This window comes from Mesoplodon bidens (genome assembly GCF_964165515.1).
Source record: "Mesoplodon bidens genome assembly, contig: HAP1_SCAFFOLD_229, whole genome shotgun sequence".
Taxonomy (NCBI): Eukaryota; Metazoa; Chordata; class Mammalia; order Artiodactyla; family Ziphiidae; genus Mesoplodon; species Mesoplodon bidens.
The window spans coordinates 242,467-256,017 of NW_027672470.1; the positions used below are offsets into that span (position 1 = coordinate 242,467).

Consider the following 13,551-nt stretch of genomic DNA (forward strand, 5'->3'; position numbering starts at 1 on the left):
CTGCTGGTGGATGTTTATTCCACTCTCGGATTGCAGCAGGGGAGCGAGACCTGGAAGGAAAACAATGCCTCGGCTTCTTTACGGTGATCTCGGGAGCCAGCCATTCTCAGATTAAACTGGCTTCACGGTTCAGGCCAGACATGAAACCAAATGACAGTGGCGGCTGCCGGGAGAGGGAGTTGAGGGTCGCATCGTAGCCTCACCCCGAGGTCTCAAGGGCTCTTACGGGAGAAGGAAATTCATCTGCTCTCTTGGTAAAATGTTTCTCGGGTTCTGCTGTTAGCGTCACACTGGTAGTAAAGAGCTGGGGAACTCTCCGGAAGCAACTGTCGGGTTAATGTCGGGTTAATGACAGGAGCATCCACTGTGGTAGGTCCCGTGGAATCAACAGGCCTCAGCACGCTCAGCTGTAAGTTCAAAGTTCCATCCTATGACTGAGGTGCCTCAGGCTGGCTTGGCCGTCAGAACAGCTTCTCAGGCACTTGCTCCCCCTCTCCACGCTGTTTCCCTCCCCACACAGATGCCACTCGCCTCATGGAGCGCCCACAAGGATGGAGCCCGGGGAGCATCCCATGGTCCACCCTCCCCAGGCCCACAGGTGCTCTGCCAGGAGCCCCAGCTGGTGGCAAGGATGGCTCAGGTCCCCATCCTCGCTGCTCTCATCACCCTTGTGGGAGTGATGCTGAGAAAGCACCTGTGTCATTCCAGCACCTCTTCCCCTAAGAAGTCCCTGGGTCTTCTTTGGCCCCAAGACCAAGGAGGCGGGTGCGGGGGCGATGGTATGTTCTGAGATTGTTCTGCAAGGTTCTCAAAGGGAGGAAATCTGAGTTGACCATTGTAGGTGGTGAGCCGATTAGAATCGCGAGGCTGTGCTAGGTAGACGGGGCTCCAAGGAATCTGATGGAGTATCACACAGGCGGCAGGATAGTGGTCAGGGGACCAGTGACAATTCTGTGAAAAGGCTCTGGGGAGTGTGATGGGAAAAAGCAAAGATAATTTGAGTTTATTAGTGGAAATACAAATGTTTTTGTTTTGTTTTGTTTTGTGGTATGCGAGCCTCTTACTGTTGTGGCCTCTCCCATTGCGGAGCACAGGCTCCGGACGTGCAGGCTCAGCGGCCATGCCTCACAAGTCCAGCCACTCCGCGGCATGTGGGATCTTCCCAGACCAGGGCACGAACCCGTGTCCCCTGCATCGGCAGGCAGACTCTCAACCACTGCACCACCAGGGAAACCCGATACAGATGTTTTTAAATGACCGCATTGGACAGGAGTGGGCATAACAATGAAATCTAGAAGTACTTATGGAGGGAATTCCCTGAGAGTCCAGTGGTTAGGACTCAGCACTTTCACTGCAGTGGCCTGGTTCAATATCTGGTCGGAGAACTAAGATCCTCCAAACCACTGCGCAGCCAAAAACAAACAAAAGTACTTATGGAGCCCTGAAATAACTCAAGACTAACACGCCAGTAGGAAAGGTTATGCTTCGCAGATACTAAGGAAAAATCTGAATTAACTTTTTCTTTTCCTGGAGAAACTCTACAAGATGGTGGAACTGTTACAGACCTTAAATTTAATTACTGGCTGGGTAGAGGCAGGAAACAGGTGTGTGGAATCCCCCTCGATGTGCTCCCCAAATCTGCCTCTAGAGGTCTCTTCACTCCCCCGTTACTGAGCCTGAGGATGGCATTAAGTGGGAATCACCATTCTCTACCTCCCGTGAAGGATTTTGAATCTCCAGGCTCCCTTTTCTGGCTGAGGGCTGGACAGAATGGTAGCACTCGCTCAGGAAGTCCTCCTGCACCTTCCAGGCTTACCTTCTGCATCCAGGATGCACGGAGCAGCAGGGTTTCGCCGAGGGTCTGGCAGAAGCCTTTTTAGAGGAAAGAGCACCACCGACTGTACCAAGAAGCCGGGGAGAACAGAGACTTCAGGTCTGAGTCTTGAGGCTGTTTCACAAGGAGCCAGTTTTCAGCCCTGGCTCAGAATCTGGACCGGTTGTGTTTGTAGCAAGGACTCATGAATTCAGAGCCAGGCATCCTGGCAGCCAGTGGTGGTGGTGACAAGGCTGCGGCAGTATTTTTTTTTTTTTGTGGTACGCGGGCCTCTCACTGTTGTGGCCTCTCCCGTTGTGGAGCACAAGCTCGAGACGCATAGGCTCAGTGGCCGTGGCTCACGGGCCTAGCCGCTCCACGGCATGTGGGATCTTCCCAGGCCGGGGCACGAACCCATGTCTCCTGCATCGGCAGGCGGACTCTCAACCACTGCACCACCAGGGAAGCCCGTGCGGCAGTGTTTTGATTTGACTTTGTGTGTGTGTGTGTGTGTGTGTGTGTGGGTGTGGGTGTGTGTGTGTGTGTGTGACTCTTCTCTCCTGTTTACCATTTGCTTTTGGTCTTTCCTACTGAACAGCTGCAGCTCTGGATTCCTGCCCCATAAACACAGAGGAATAAGTATGAGATCTACCAAATTATATAAAATGAAGGAACAACTTATTTCATCTGGGGGTTCCTAACTTAAAAGGGCAATCTTGCCTGCTCTTCATCCTGTCACCCTTAGAGGGGAAGAGCCCTGTGGACCCATGTGCCGGACTCTGGTACCCCCAGGGAGTGGAGATCCCCCATTCCGTCTGGCTGTGAGAGATACCTAAACATTTCCTGTCCCACTCACTCCCCTTCCCCTGGGGTCCACCTCCACAAGACTATAATTAGAGCCTTAGGGCGGATTAGCACAACAGGACATTTATGGTTATACACAGTTTATACCCACTTAATCCTAGTATTTCTGCCATTAAAGGGTTTCGTGTCTTGGGCTGGCCTAACCTGAAGCTGACCCCAGACATTGGTGAGTGGCCTCCCTCAAACATGACGCAGTGAGCCTCACGCCCACCCTCCAGGGTCAGCCGGCTCCGTCCACGAACTGAGCCCTCTGAAGGGCATGGCTCTCGGCTCTGCCCTGGAGGAGATCACCGTGTGCTGGAGGATCCAGCAATTTCCACACAGCATGAGAAATGGGGTGGTGGTACGGGCCAGTGGGGGAGCACTTCGGAGCACGCTGGACCCCATCTGGCTTCAGGGGGTGCCTTCTGCAGGCAGGTGCTGGAAGAGGCAGCTCAGCAGTCCTCGGCCAGAGGATGGAATGCTTTCCCCAACCTCAGGGGGTTAGGGCTTCATCCTCTCCCTTCAGAAAGGGCATCTCGCTGCACTGGGGGGAATGAATCAGATGGGGCCAGTCTGTGGGCTGGGAGGACGAATTCGGGGAGATGAGTGTAGCCTGAACAAGGCCTGGGGGGCGGCTGGTTGTCACGCACATTCTGTGAGTCAGGCGCCCTGCTCACCACTCTCCCATGTCGCCTCGTTTAGTCTCAGAGCATCCCTGGGAGGTAAGTCCTCGTCTCCAAACCAGGGCTCCAAGTACAGGGACCTGCTCAAGGTCACACAGTACGTTACAAGCTGGGGCTGTACCCCGGTTTTCTGACTACAGATTTAGACCTTACTAGATCTTGAACAAGCAGGAGGTCATGATGGATTGTATACAGAGCATGAAGGAGAGAGAAGCACCAGGAGTGGTTTTCCAGCATGGGCAGTGGGTGCTTCTCATGCACGAACTGCAGTACAAGGGGGGAAGATGATGAGTTTCATGGATGGGACCCGGGGGACCCCAAAGCTCTGGAGCTAATGTCTCCTTGGGTTGGTGGCACCGTCTGATAGCAAATCTCGGTGTGCTGTTCGGGTTCAGAAAGAGAGGAACAGCCGTCACTCTGTTCTCTGCCATGCCATTTGGTCCCTGGCACCCTGCTGGGCAGCCAGTCCCTTCCTGCCCCACCCTGGCCCCCACAGCAAACACTAACTCTGAGCCCAAATTAACACACTCTTCCTCCCCTTCACCTCCTCCTGCTCTCGTGAAAGTCTCAGCCAGACTCAGTTTCTGTTCTTGGTCTGCTGTAACACTGAGGCAAACTTCAAGACCAAATAAAGATACAAAAGTGGATCCTAGTGCAAGCTCAGAAAACAAGGACCATCCTGCACGTCCCTCCATCAGTGGGCCACAGTGGCCATGAGTGTCCCTAGCCCAGTGGGCGCCACTGCTCCCAAGTTTCACGTGCTGTGGTTTGTACCCTCTGGGAGTTCCAGATAATGCGCATCTTGCCAGTTTTCATGCCAACCTCCAAGACTGTCCTGCCAGAGACACCATCTGGACCAAACCAAAGATCTGGTAACCTTCCTTTCTTATTCTCAGGTGCCTGGCAGGGTGACGACAACATGGTCAGTCATGGGAACACGCAGCACTGACGCTTATCATCTGGAAGCCTGGAGGACCCCGATAACAGGCTCTGCATGTGGGGTCTTTGGCCATCTGAGAGCCTCAGACCCTGTACCAGGGCTCTCCTCCCGATCTCACATCCCATCCTGGCCTCATGGCACCACTGACCTCCTGGGCATCCTCAGCAAGACACACGGAGACTTTTTAGACCCACATGAAAGCTGGATGCTGAGGGCACCTGACCCTTCTCCCAGACTCATCTTCTTCTGCAACCGTGATCCTTCCCCTCTCAGAAGGGACTGGAAACCTCTTTTCTCCTTGTGGGCTAAAGCCACTCGAACTGCAGCTCATGAGACCCTTTTCAGAGAGTCTCTGGAATGTTTCCACTGTATCTTGATCTTCAGGTGGAGCTGTGGTCTACAAACTGGTTATTTCTTGTGCATCTTTTTTTTTCTCCTTAGAAGGTAGACCAAGAAGACTCAAGAGTTTGGGTGACTTCATTACAAACACCCATCTGGCATTTTCTAGTCTCTGGGACATCATAACCAATCTAAAACCTGCAGTTTGGGGTGGCGTTGGGGGATGACTCCTGTGAGAAGGGAAAGCCATATTGCACTGTAAGTGGGGTTTCCCTCAAAATGCATTAGGAGCTCCTCTCTCAAGGACAAGAAGCAGTGGCAACCACCAGAAGGTTGGTTGGGAAAACAGTTCTTGCTTCTGGTAGCAGAGGCTATGCCTCGTGTGTCTGCTTAGGAAGGAGGCCTTGAATCTGAGAACCCCTCAGTTAAATGGTGACCTACCGGGGACTTCTTTATGATCAGGTGCACTCAGGAAGGCCTGGGGCTCCATCCTAAGGTGACACTGCAAAGGCATTTTTGACCCCCTCTATGTACCAGGCACTTGTTAGGGACTGTCGTATATTATCACGTTTCATCACTACCGCCCTGTCAGGTGGCATTCTTATCCCTGCTGCCCCCGTCTCCACCCCGCTTTTCTGAAAGAGTTGAAGAAAGAAGCTGAGAGAGGGGTGGACCGGTGGTTCTCATTTGGTGCCCAGGAACCCCAAAGGAGGTAGGGGGAAGGGCTGAGCTGGGGTCAGTGGTGGTCTGGGAGGCTCCCCACCCCACCGGTTTTCCTCCCCTGTCCTCCAGATCAGCTGAGCCTGATGGGGGGAGCCGGAGGTACTGCCTTCCATAGGCTCATCAGAGATTTAGAGATATTGTTCAAATCACATGTGCACCCCACCTCACTCTGGTGTAGGGCATAGAAATAACAGCCTGAAACAGCAAGACCGTAAGCTGTTGGCTGTTCCTCCCTCAACACTAGTGTTATCAATGGATTCCTCATAGCTCTCTGTTAGATGCATTGTCTGCTGGCTTTTGGAAGAGGTGGTTATTTAGTGGAGCATGAGATTGAGAAGCAAAGTGGGATCCAACATTTTGTGAGGCTGAGATATGACAGAGCCCTAGGCTATGCCCACCATGATGGCCTGAATTAGTAGTTGGAATTGTTGCCCTAGAAGAGCTTTTCAGGGTCCTTCACAAGGACTCAAAGAGAGCCCAGTGCCGGGGCATGTTTTGCACCTCCTGTGTGGCTGCTTTGCGCCACCAGGTGCCTGGTGACTCTCCCTGCCTGGTGGTTGTGGTTCACATCCTGCCCTGGGGGTGGCCTGTCCCGTGGGCAGATGGCGAGGGTCCCCAAAGACTGAGTTCCTGAACATTGCCCCTCATCCCTTTCCTGGCTGGCGATACATGGGGGAGGGAGGATAGGGAAGAGCTGGAAAGTGAGGAGACAGAAAGCTGGCTTCTTGCTTTGGGAAGGGACTGTACCACACCTGAGGGTGAAGTGGCTGAAGGGCTTCTCACCTCAAAAGTGGAGATCAAAGGAAATGCGAAACCTGCGCAGAGAGCTTGAGTCATGGGCTCAAAGCCACACAGGGCAAAAGAGAAAGGACAGCTCAGTGCAACATGGGGTCCTGGATTGGGATGCTGAAATGGAGAGGAGCATTACTGGGGTGATCTGGAAGACGTGAAGGGGGTCTGCGGTTACATGGGATTACCAGGTCAGTGTTCATTTCCTGATTGTGATGGTGGTACTGGGATTATGGAGGCGTGTCCTTGTTCTAAGGAAACACACACTAAAGTATCTAGTGCTAATGGGGCAGCCTGTCTGCAACTTACTGTTAAGGGCACAAAATATATATTGACTGGAATTACTCTGAATCTCTAGATAAATACGGAGTCACTGAACGTTTTTTGAAAAAGCCACCCACCCAAGGGCCGGGGCAGGGATGAATAGGAGGGACAGGATCCACTCTCGCTTCCCGCCCCCTCCACCACCAACCCCCAAACGCTGCCTGCTGAAAGGGTGTGTGAAGCCCTGTGTTCTGGCTGCTTGGGAGCCCCCTCTTAGCTTTGGCTGCTCGTTGGCAGCATCCATGGACCCTTAAAAGTGCCAGTGTTTGGGTCCCAGCCCCAGAGACGCTAGTCCCAAGCATAGGGATTTTCAGGAGCTCCTGGGGATTCTTCCTGGCAGCCAGAAGCTTCTTCAGCCTTTCCTTACCTGGCAGGCAGTTCTGCCAGGCGCTGACTTTGCCCCTCTTCCCCCAGCATGGGCCCAGGCAGAGGGTGAGGAGGGGGGACAGTGACCGGCCCCACCTGTCAATCCAGGGTGTACCCCTTTTGGCGGGGGCTGGAGGCTGAGCCTGGGGACCAGTGGAGAGGCTGGAGCCCCCATGTTCCCCCACTGCTGGGGAGCGTGGGCAGGAAGGCCGGAGGGTGGTGGGGAGAGGGAGGGAGTCGTTGCTTAGGGGGTGAAGGGAGTCTCAGAGGGAGGTTGGGGCAGCCTCCTCAGCAAGTGGTGGGAAAGGGATGGGCTGCCTCCTGAGCTCTGTAAGGCCCCAACCCGGCTGGCCCTGCAGTGTGTGCACCCTTCTGAAATAGTTGGAATAATTAGCAAGGGAAAGCAGCAAGTTGGCGGGGGAATGCCAGGTTGTCCTGGAGCCAGCCTCGAGTGCAAGGAAAGAAAGGGGCTTCAGAAGAAAGGGGCCCGTGGAGGCCGGGCAGGATTGTGTAGGACAGTGCCCATTTGTGTGTGTGTGTGTGTGTGTGTGTGTGTCTGTGCGCACGTGCACGTGAGTGCTGGGGGAAGGGGCTGTGCACCAGAAGGGTGTGCTAGCGGGGCCAGGTGCGGGCTCGGGGGAGAGATGGGTTCCAGACAAAGCTGGGGTGAGGGGGTTGAAAGGTGCCTGCTGAGTGTCACATATTTGCTGTGCCTCAGTTTCCCCATCAGAACTCTAGTATGTTGATTCCTCACAGGCTGGAGCTGTAGGGCCTAGGCACTCCGTCTTCCGTCTGCCCTGATGGCCTCCCTCAGCCGCAACCTGCATTGGAGGGAAGGCCCTGGGCGGGGTAAATGAACCCCAGGGTGGCAAGTTGGGCCCCAGGGGCTGAGGACCACTGATGTCACTCCCTGTTCCTTCAGGAAGGGACCAAGGGAGGGAGGAGCTGGAGACAGGCCCAGGCGAGGACCGCAGGTGAGTCTGGGCAGGCCCTCAACTTGGGCGAGGTGGGGAACGTGAGCCGAGCCCTGGGCAAGAATGGCCTTTGTGAGTGAGTCCCCAGGGCCAGGGAGGGGGCTGTGCCTCCTTTGCCGCCTGCTCCTCGGGGCTGTGGGTACAGTCTCCCCATTGCACATATAGAGGTGCCGAGGCCCTGGCTGCAGGGGACCCCCGAGGGCCGCCTCTCAGCCCCTTTCCCTCTGGGGACCCAGAGATCATGAGGAGTGCATCAGGGGACACTCTGAAGGCCTTTGGTGCCCGCCATCTTGCTCCCAGCCATTCCCCCTTGGGCCGTGGCCTCCCCAAAACTGGCCCATGCTTTTCCCCAGAGAAAGTTGCAAGCAGGTCCATTTTGAGACTTTTTAAAACTTTATTATTATTTTTTTTTTATTTTTATTTTTTTTGCGGTAGGCGGGCCTCTCACTGTTGTGGCCTCTCCCCTTGCGGAGCACAGGCTCCGGACGCACAGGCTCAGCGGCCATGGCTCACGGGCCTAGCCGCTCTGCGGCATGTGGGATCTTCCCAGACCGGGGCACGAACCCGTGTCCCCTGATTCAGCAGGCGGACTCTCAACCACTGCGCCACCAGGGAAGCCCTAAAACTTTATTTTTAAAAATGTTTTTATTGTAAATAACTTTCTATGAAAAAGGTTAAAATGCCCGATGGGTTAGGAGAGTAGATGTGGGATGCAGCCCAGGGCGTTTATGGTGGAGCAAGACACTCCCCTGCAGGAGTGCAAGCAAGGGCACGGGGCCATCCCCCCATTCCTGGTCCCAGTGGTTCTAGCAAGCACTGCGTCCCTCCCAGTTAAGCCTCAGCTATAGCTACACTCACTACATTAGTCTGTCTGTCCCCTTTCCCTCTGCAGCTTGGCTGCCCCAGCCCCTAACCCCCAGATCCCCATCTCCCCGCTGCTCTCAGCCTCAAGTTGGGCTCAAAGATTAGGGACACATGCCCTCTGCCCCACCTCTAGGGATGAAGCCAGAAGATCCCAGAGGCCTTAGAAAATCTCCTGGCTCCACCCAGCACCCCGGCCTCCTTTCTGTCTCCTCTCTCCTCCCCCCTCCGAGTTGCTCCTCCTCACAGACTGCCAGGAGAGGCCTCTTGGGTGTTAATTTGCAGTCACCTAATCAGCATTTGTTGTACCTGGGAACTTGCTCTGGATAGAGACCTGGGGAGGAGAGCAGGAGAGAGAGAAGCTTCGAAGCTAAGGTGTTCTGGGGCGGGCCCTGTACTGATGTTTCCAGCTTGGCCAGGGCCCCTCCAAGCTGCAGCTCTCATAGTGCAGGGCCCTTAGCGTGTCTCTGGGGCAGGGAAGAAATGGGTCAATGAAACACTGTGTGTATGGGGGGTTGGGGAGCGGAGGAAGCAATTTTGGTCCTGTGCCCCAATTCTCAGCCTGCTGGACTAGAATCTGAGGATGGCCTGGGCTGGGGGCCGTGTGGCCTGGTGGGTTGAACTGGCCCAGACCCTGCCTGGGTGGTAGGGTGTCCATGGGCCTGCACTGGCGGGGAGGGGGGCAGTCTGGGCCCAGACTTCGGTGCTGTCTGGAGGTGAGGCAGGGCTTGGCTTCTTACAAGAAGGCGGCCTGGCTGGCCCAGTCATGCAGGTCAGAGGCCAGTGTGGCATCCCCGGCCTCAAAGAGGGGCTCGGGGGGCAGGGAGCTACGGGTGCTCTCATCCCAGGGGTGCTCCAGGAAGGATGGGGCCAGGAAGGTCTCATCAAAGTCCAGGCTTTCGGTAGCCTGCTCCACTGCAGGCCCCAAGGTAACAGGGCAGTCGATGTGGTGGCCAAGGATGGTGAGGTCCACGTCCCCGTGTGAGGCAGGGCTCAGCGGCGGGATCAGCTCCGAGGTCTCCAGCGTGCCCAGCTCCCCGTCCAGCGTGCCAGCGTCCAAGATGGCCTCCCAGTCAAAGTTGCCCTTGAGGGGTTCCAGCTCAGCCTGCTCCTCCTGGGTCAGCAGCAGGGGGCTGGAGGGCCGCGGGACCTTGGCCTCCTGCTTGGGCAGCGGCTGTTGACGCTTACGCCCCAGCCTGCCCTCGCCTGCACCCCAGCCCGCCTCCCCAATGGCCTCCTCGAACTCCCGCAGCAGTTGCTGGGCCTCGGCGCTCACGGTCAGTGGCCCGGCCCATGGGGCGGCGCTGGGCTCTGGCGCGGCCTGGCGGGCAAAGGCCGGGTGGATGTGGACTGGGGGCAGCCGCCGCTTCTTCAAGGCCCCACTCAGCAGCCGCTCGGCGTACTGGGGGTCGATGCGCCAGAAGCCCCCCTTGCCTGGCTCGTCCTTCTCCCGAGGCACCTTGATGAAGCCCTTCTTCAGGGACAGGTTGTGGCGGATGGAGTTCTGGACACAGGGAGATAGGAGAGAAGGAAGACAGCTGGGAGAGTGGGTGGGGTCAGTGATGGGGGGCTCCTAGCGCCACTGCCAGTCCCACCACCACCTTCTCTCCGATGGGGGCAGGGGAGACAGAAGCGCTGCTCTGAGCGGGAGGCTCTGGGACACCCGCCACGGGGAACCAGGAGCTGGGAGTGCTGTCGGGGGCTTTTGTTCCCATTTGCCAGGACATCTGCCTGCTCAGTCATCCGAGCCCTGAGCCGCAGGGTGGCTCTCAGTGCCAGCCTGTCCTGCCCTCCCTCCCTTACCCCGCTGCTTGCGGCCTCTGGTCAAAGGCCTTGGCTCCCCCAGGTCCTGGACGGCCATCTCCCTCTGCCTGGGCCTGGCTGGCCTTCTCTGTTTGTGAAATGAGTGAGTGGGTGTGAGGGTGTGTGTGTGTGGTGGGGGATGAAGTGTGGGAGGATCTGATGACTTTCCTTGTTTGTAGAGCCAGCTGCTGGCCTGGGCCCTCACACACCATGTCCCCCTCCTCCCACCCCAGGCTCTGAGGCCTCAGTTGATTATTACCCAGCCAAGAGCATAGCGCTCATTCCTGGGGGCTCTCAGGCTTGGGGTAGGGTGGGGGGTGGTAGAGGGTCTCTGCTTTCTCACCAAGGTTACAAATGGTACCTGCCCCAGGGTCAGGGCCCAAGCAAACGTGGAATAGCTGTGATCACAGGAACTCTGATCCTGTGACCCGTGCAACAGGGAAGGATCTGTGCATCCTCAGGGTCTCTGTCCCCAAGTAGACCCTGATCCTGATGGTCGAAGAGGCTGAGGGCAGTGTGTGCCCAGCCTGAATCACCATCCTGCCTTGTTCACGCCTGGGTGCACAGTCCAAACCACGCTGGGGCACAGGGGTCTGGGGCCTGGTGGGTGGGGCCGGCAGGTGAGTAGTGCGCCCTGGCAAGACTGGGAGGTTTACATGGTGGTCTGGGCCCCTTGGCTGCTCTGTGCCAGGTTCCGGAGACTTGGAACATGAAGCCAGTGTGGGAGGAAAGAGCCCCTGTGGAAAGCACGTGGCTGAGATAATTGTCCCCGCAGGGAGGTTGATGAGAAGAGGGGGAGGAGTGTAGGCAGGAAACTAGGGAGGGCTTGGGGTGGGGGCTGGCACAGCAGCTTTTGGAAGGCCCCGTAGCCCTTCCACTGGGACACAGATGGCCACCACACCCTGCAGCACACCCCTCTCCCCTCCCAGAGCCCCTCCAGACAACTGAAAGCAGGCGGGATGCAGAGCCGGGCAGCAACCATGCTCTGCCTCCAGTCAGGCCCTGACAAACTGACCTTGAGGAGGGTAGTGTGTAGGAATTCCAGGACTTGGGACACAAATGTGTCCCTCAGTCCATCAACCTACCCTGGGGGGCTGTGTCCACGCATAGTTCAGCCCTGGTCTTTGGGCTGAGCCTGCCGGATGAGGGACAAGTTCTTTCCACTTGAACCTCTATGTCGGCACCCCTGCAGCCCTCTGATCATCCTCCCTCCTCCGTCTCTGAAGTCAAAGGGGCAGCAGTCCAAGCACTGGGCTCCCTTGAGGTCCTTCCTGGACGGCCTTCCTCTCTCGGGGCCCTGGCCGTACCGCGCCTACTTGGCCTGCGGATCTGGGATGTGAGTCCAGTCCGCGCGGGCATGGGCAGGGAGGGAGGGAGTGCCTCCCTACCTGCCAGGTGGGATCAGCGTGGCGGAATTAACAGAAGTTGTCCGTGATCCACTTGTAGATGGCCGACAGGGTGATCTTGGTGGCCTTGCTGGCCTGCATGGCCATGCAGATGAGCGTGGCATACGAGTAGGGCGGCTTCACGTGCGGGTTGGTGGCGTAGTCCACGTCGTCGGAAGGCGAGGCCTGCAGCCCCGAGGGGGCGCTCCGCGGCGTGCACAAGGACGTGGGCTTGCCGGGTGTGTGTGGCTGCCCCAGGCAGGCGGGGTCCGCCGCCAGGGGAGACCCCGGCTCGGCCGAGCCTGAAAGCTCGTGGTAGCCGTGAGGGTCGGTGTCCCCTGAAGGCAGGGCGGGGACCTTGGCGTTGAGAATGGAGAATTCCTGCAGCCACTGCAGGCTGGTCAGGCTGTCATTCAGGGCGTTGGACTCCTCCAGGCCGCCTTGCGGTCCGGCCTCCTCCGCTGCCCCTGCTCCCGAGACGCGTAGCCAGCTCTCCGCCATATCTGCGGGCACTCTCCGAGGGGGCTGTCAACATCCACGAGCCGAGCCGAGGGTGGCCGCCGAGCTCTCCGGCCCGCTGACTCCCGCGGCTTCAGTTACGTAGCCTCCCGGAAGCGGGCTTCCATCCCGCGATCCGGGAGTAGCCTCCTCCAAAGGGAATGTGGTGCCTGCGGGAACCAGAGCGGGAACTGAGCCCTCTTTCCCCACCCCCGAGGGGAGAGTGTGGGCGAGGGGGGAGGCTCTTACTAAAATCCTTCCTGCAGCTGGGGAGGATCTTTTACTGCCGAGGTCTGGGAAACAGAAGGTGTGCCCGGGGGTCCGACCCACACGGGGTTCGCCTCGCTCTTTTCCTCTTGGATCTCTTAGAGGAGACTTAATTAGCCAAACGAGGGAATAGTGTAGGGGCATGCGAGGCCACCCCTTTCTCCCTCAAAGCGGGGAATTAACCCCCCTCTCTCCGTCCACAACCAATGGAAATGGCGCGAGAGAGTCCAGGATGGCAGTACGACGGGTCGGGGGGCGGGGGAGGTCGTCTGATCTTTGAAAAGGGATATTAGGATGGGGATCAAGGGGAAGGAAGGAAACAATACAGAGAGTTATAAGGGGGCGGGAAGTGAGTGTCCCCCAAACGCCTCTGATGTCAGTCCCCGGGCCCACCACTTCCGTCAGGGACGGATGGGAGAGCGGGCTGCTACTGACGCCCTCCCTTCCCAAGGCCTGCAGCCCTCCCCGTCCCTTACCTGGCTCAGAGCGCAGCCCGGGCCAAAGGAAGGTTCTCAAAGAAATTCCTCCCACCGCCCACCCTCACCGCGGCTCTCTGCTCCCAGCTCGAGGGCCCAGCCAGCAATCCTCGTCGCCACTCACGCCCGCCGGCGCCTCTCTGAAAGCCAGCGGCCAGGGACCGGCACTCAGTCGCCGCTCTCAAGGCGTCTCCTGCTGCCGTGGCGACGCCACGCCCATATAAACAGCTTCCGCTTCTGCCATTGGCCAGGGCATCTCCAAAGAGACCGCGGGCTCTTAACCGCTCTCTCACGCGGTAACTCTCTTCCAGCTCCCTCCTGCCGCCCTCTCCCGCGCGCGACCCAGTCCCCTACCCGCCATCGCGTCCCGGCTCCGCGCATTCCCGCCCGAGGGCCCCGCGCCGGGCTCGGAGAGGCGCGCGGCTCGGCGCTCCCGCAGAGGCCCCGGGGCCCTCGGCGCGCAG

General features: G+C 57.8%; 1 pseudogene across 1 annotated transcript; it reads right to left on the minus strand.

The window, feature by feature from the left end:
- Positions 1-9,394: 9,394 nt before the first annotated feature.
- Positions 9,395-12,347, minus strand: LOC308610133 (forkhead box protein J1-like; annotated as a pseudogene). The gene is made up of 2 exons: positions 11,850-12,347; positions 9,395-10,162 (listed from the first exon to the last, which is right to left on the minus strand). The product of its transcript is annotated as a forkhead box protein J1-like (transcript).
- Positions 12,348-13,551: the final 1,204 nt, after the last annotated feature.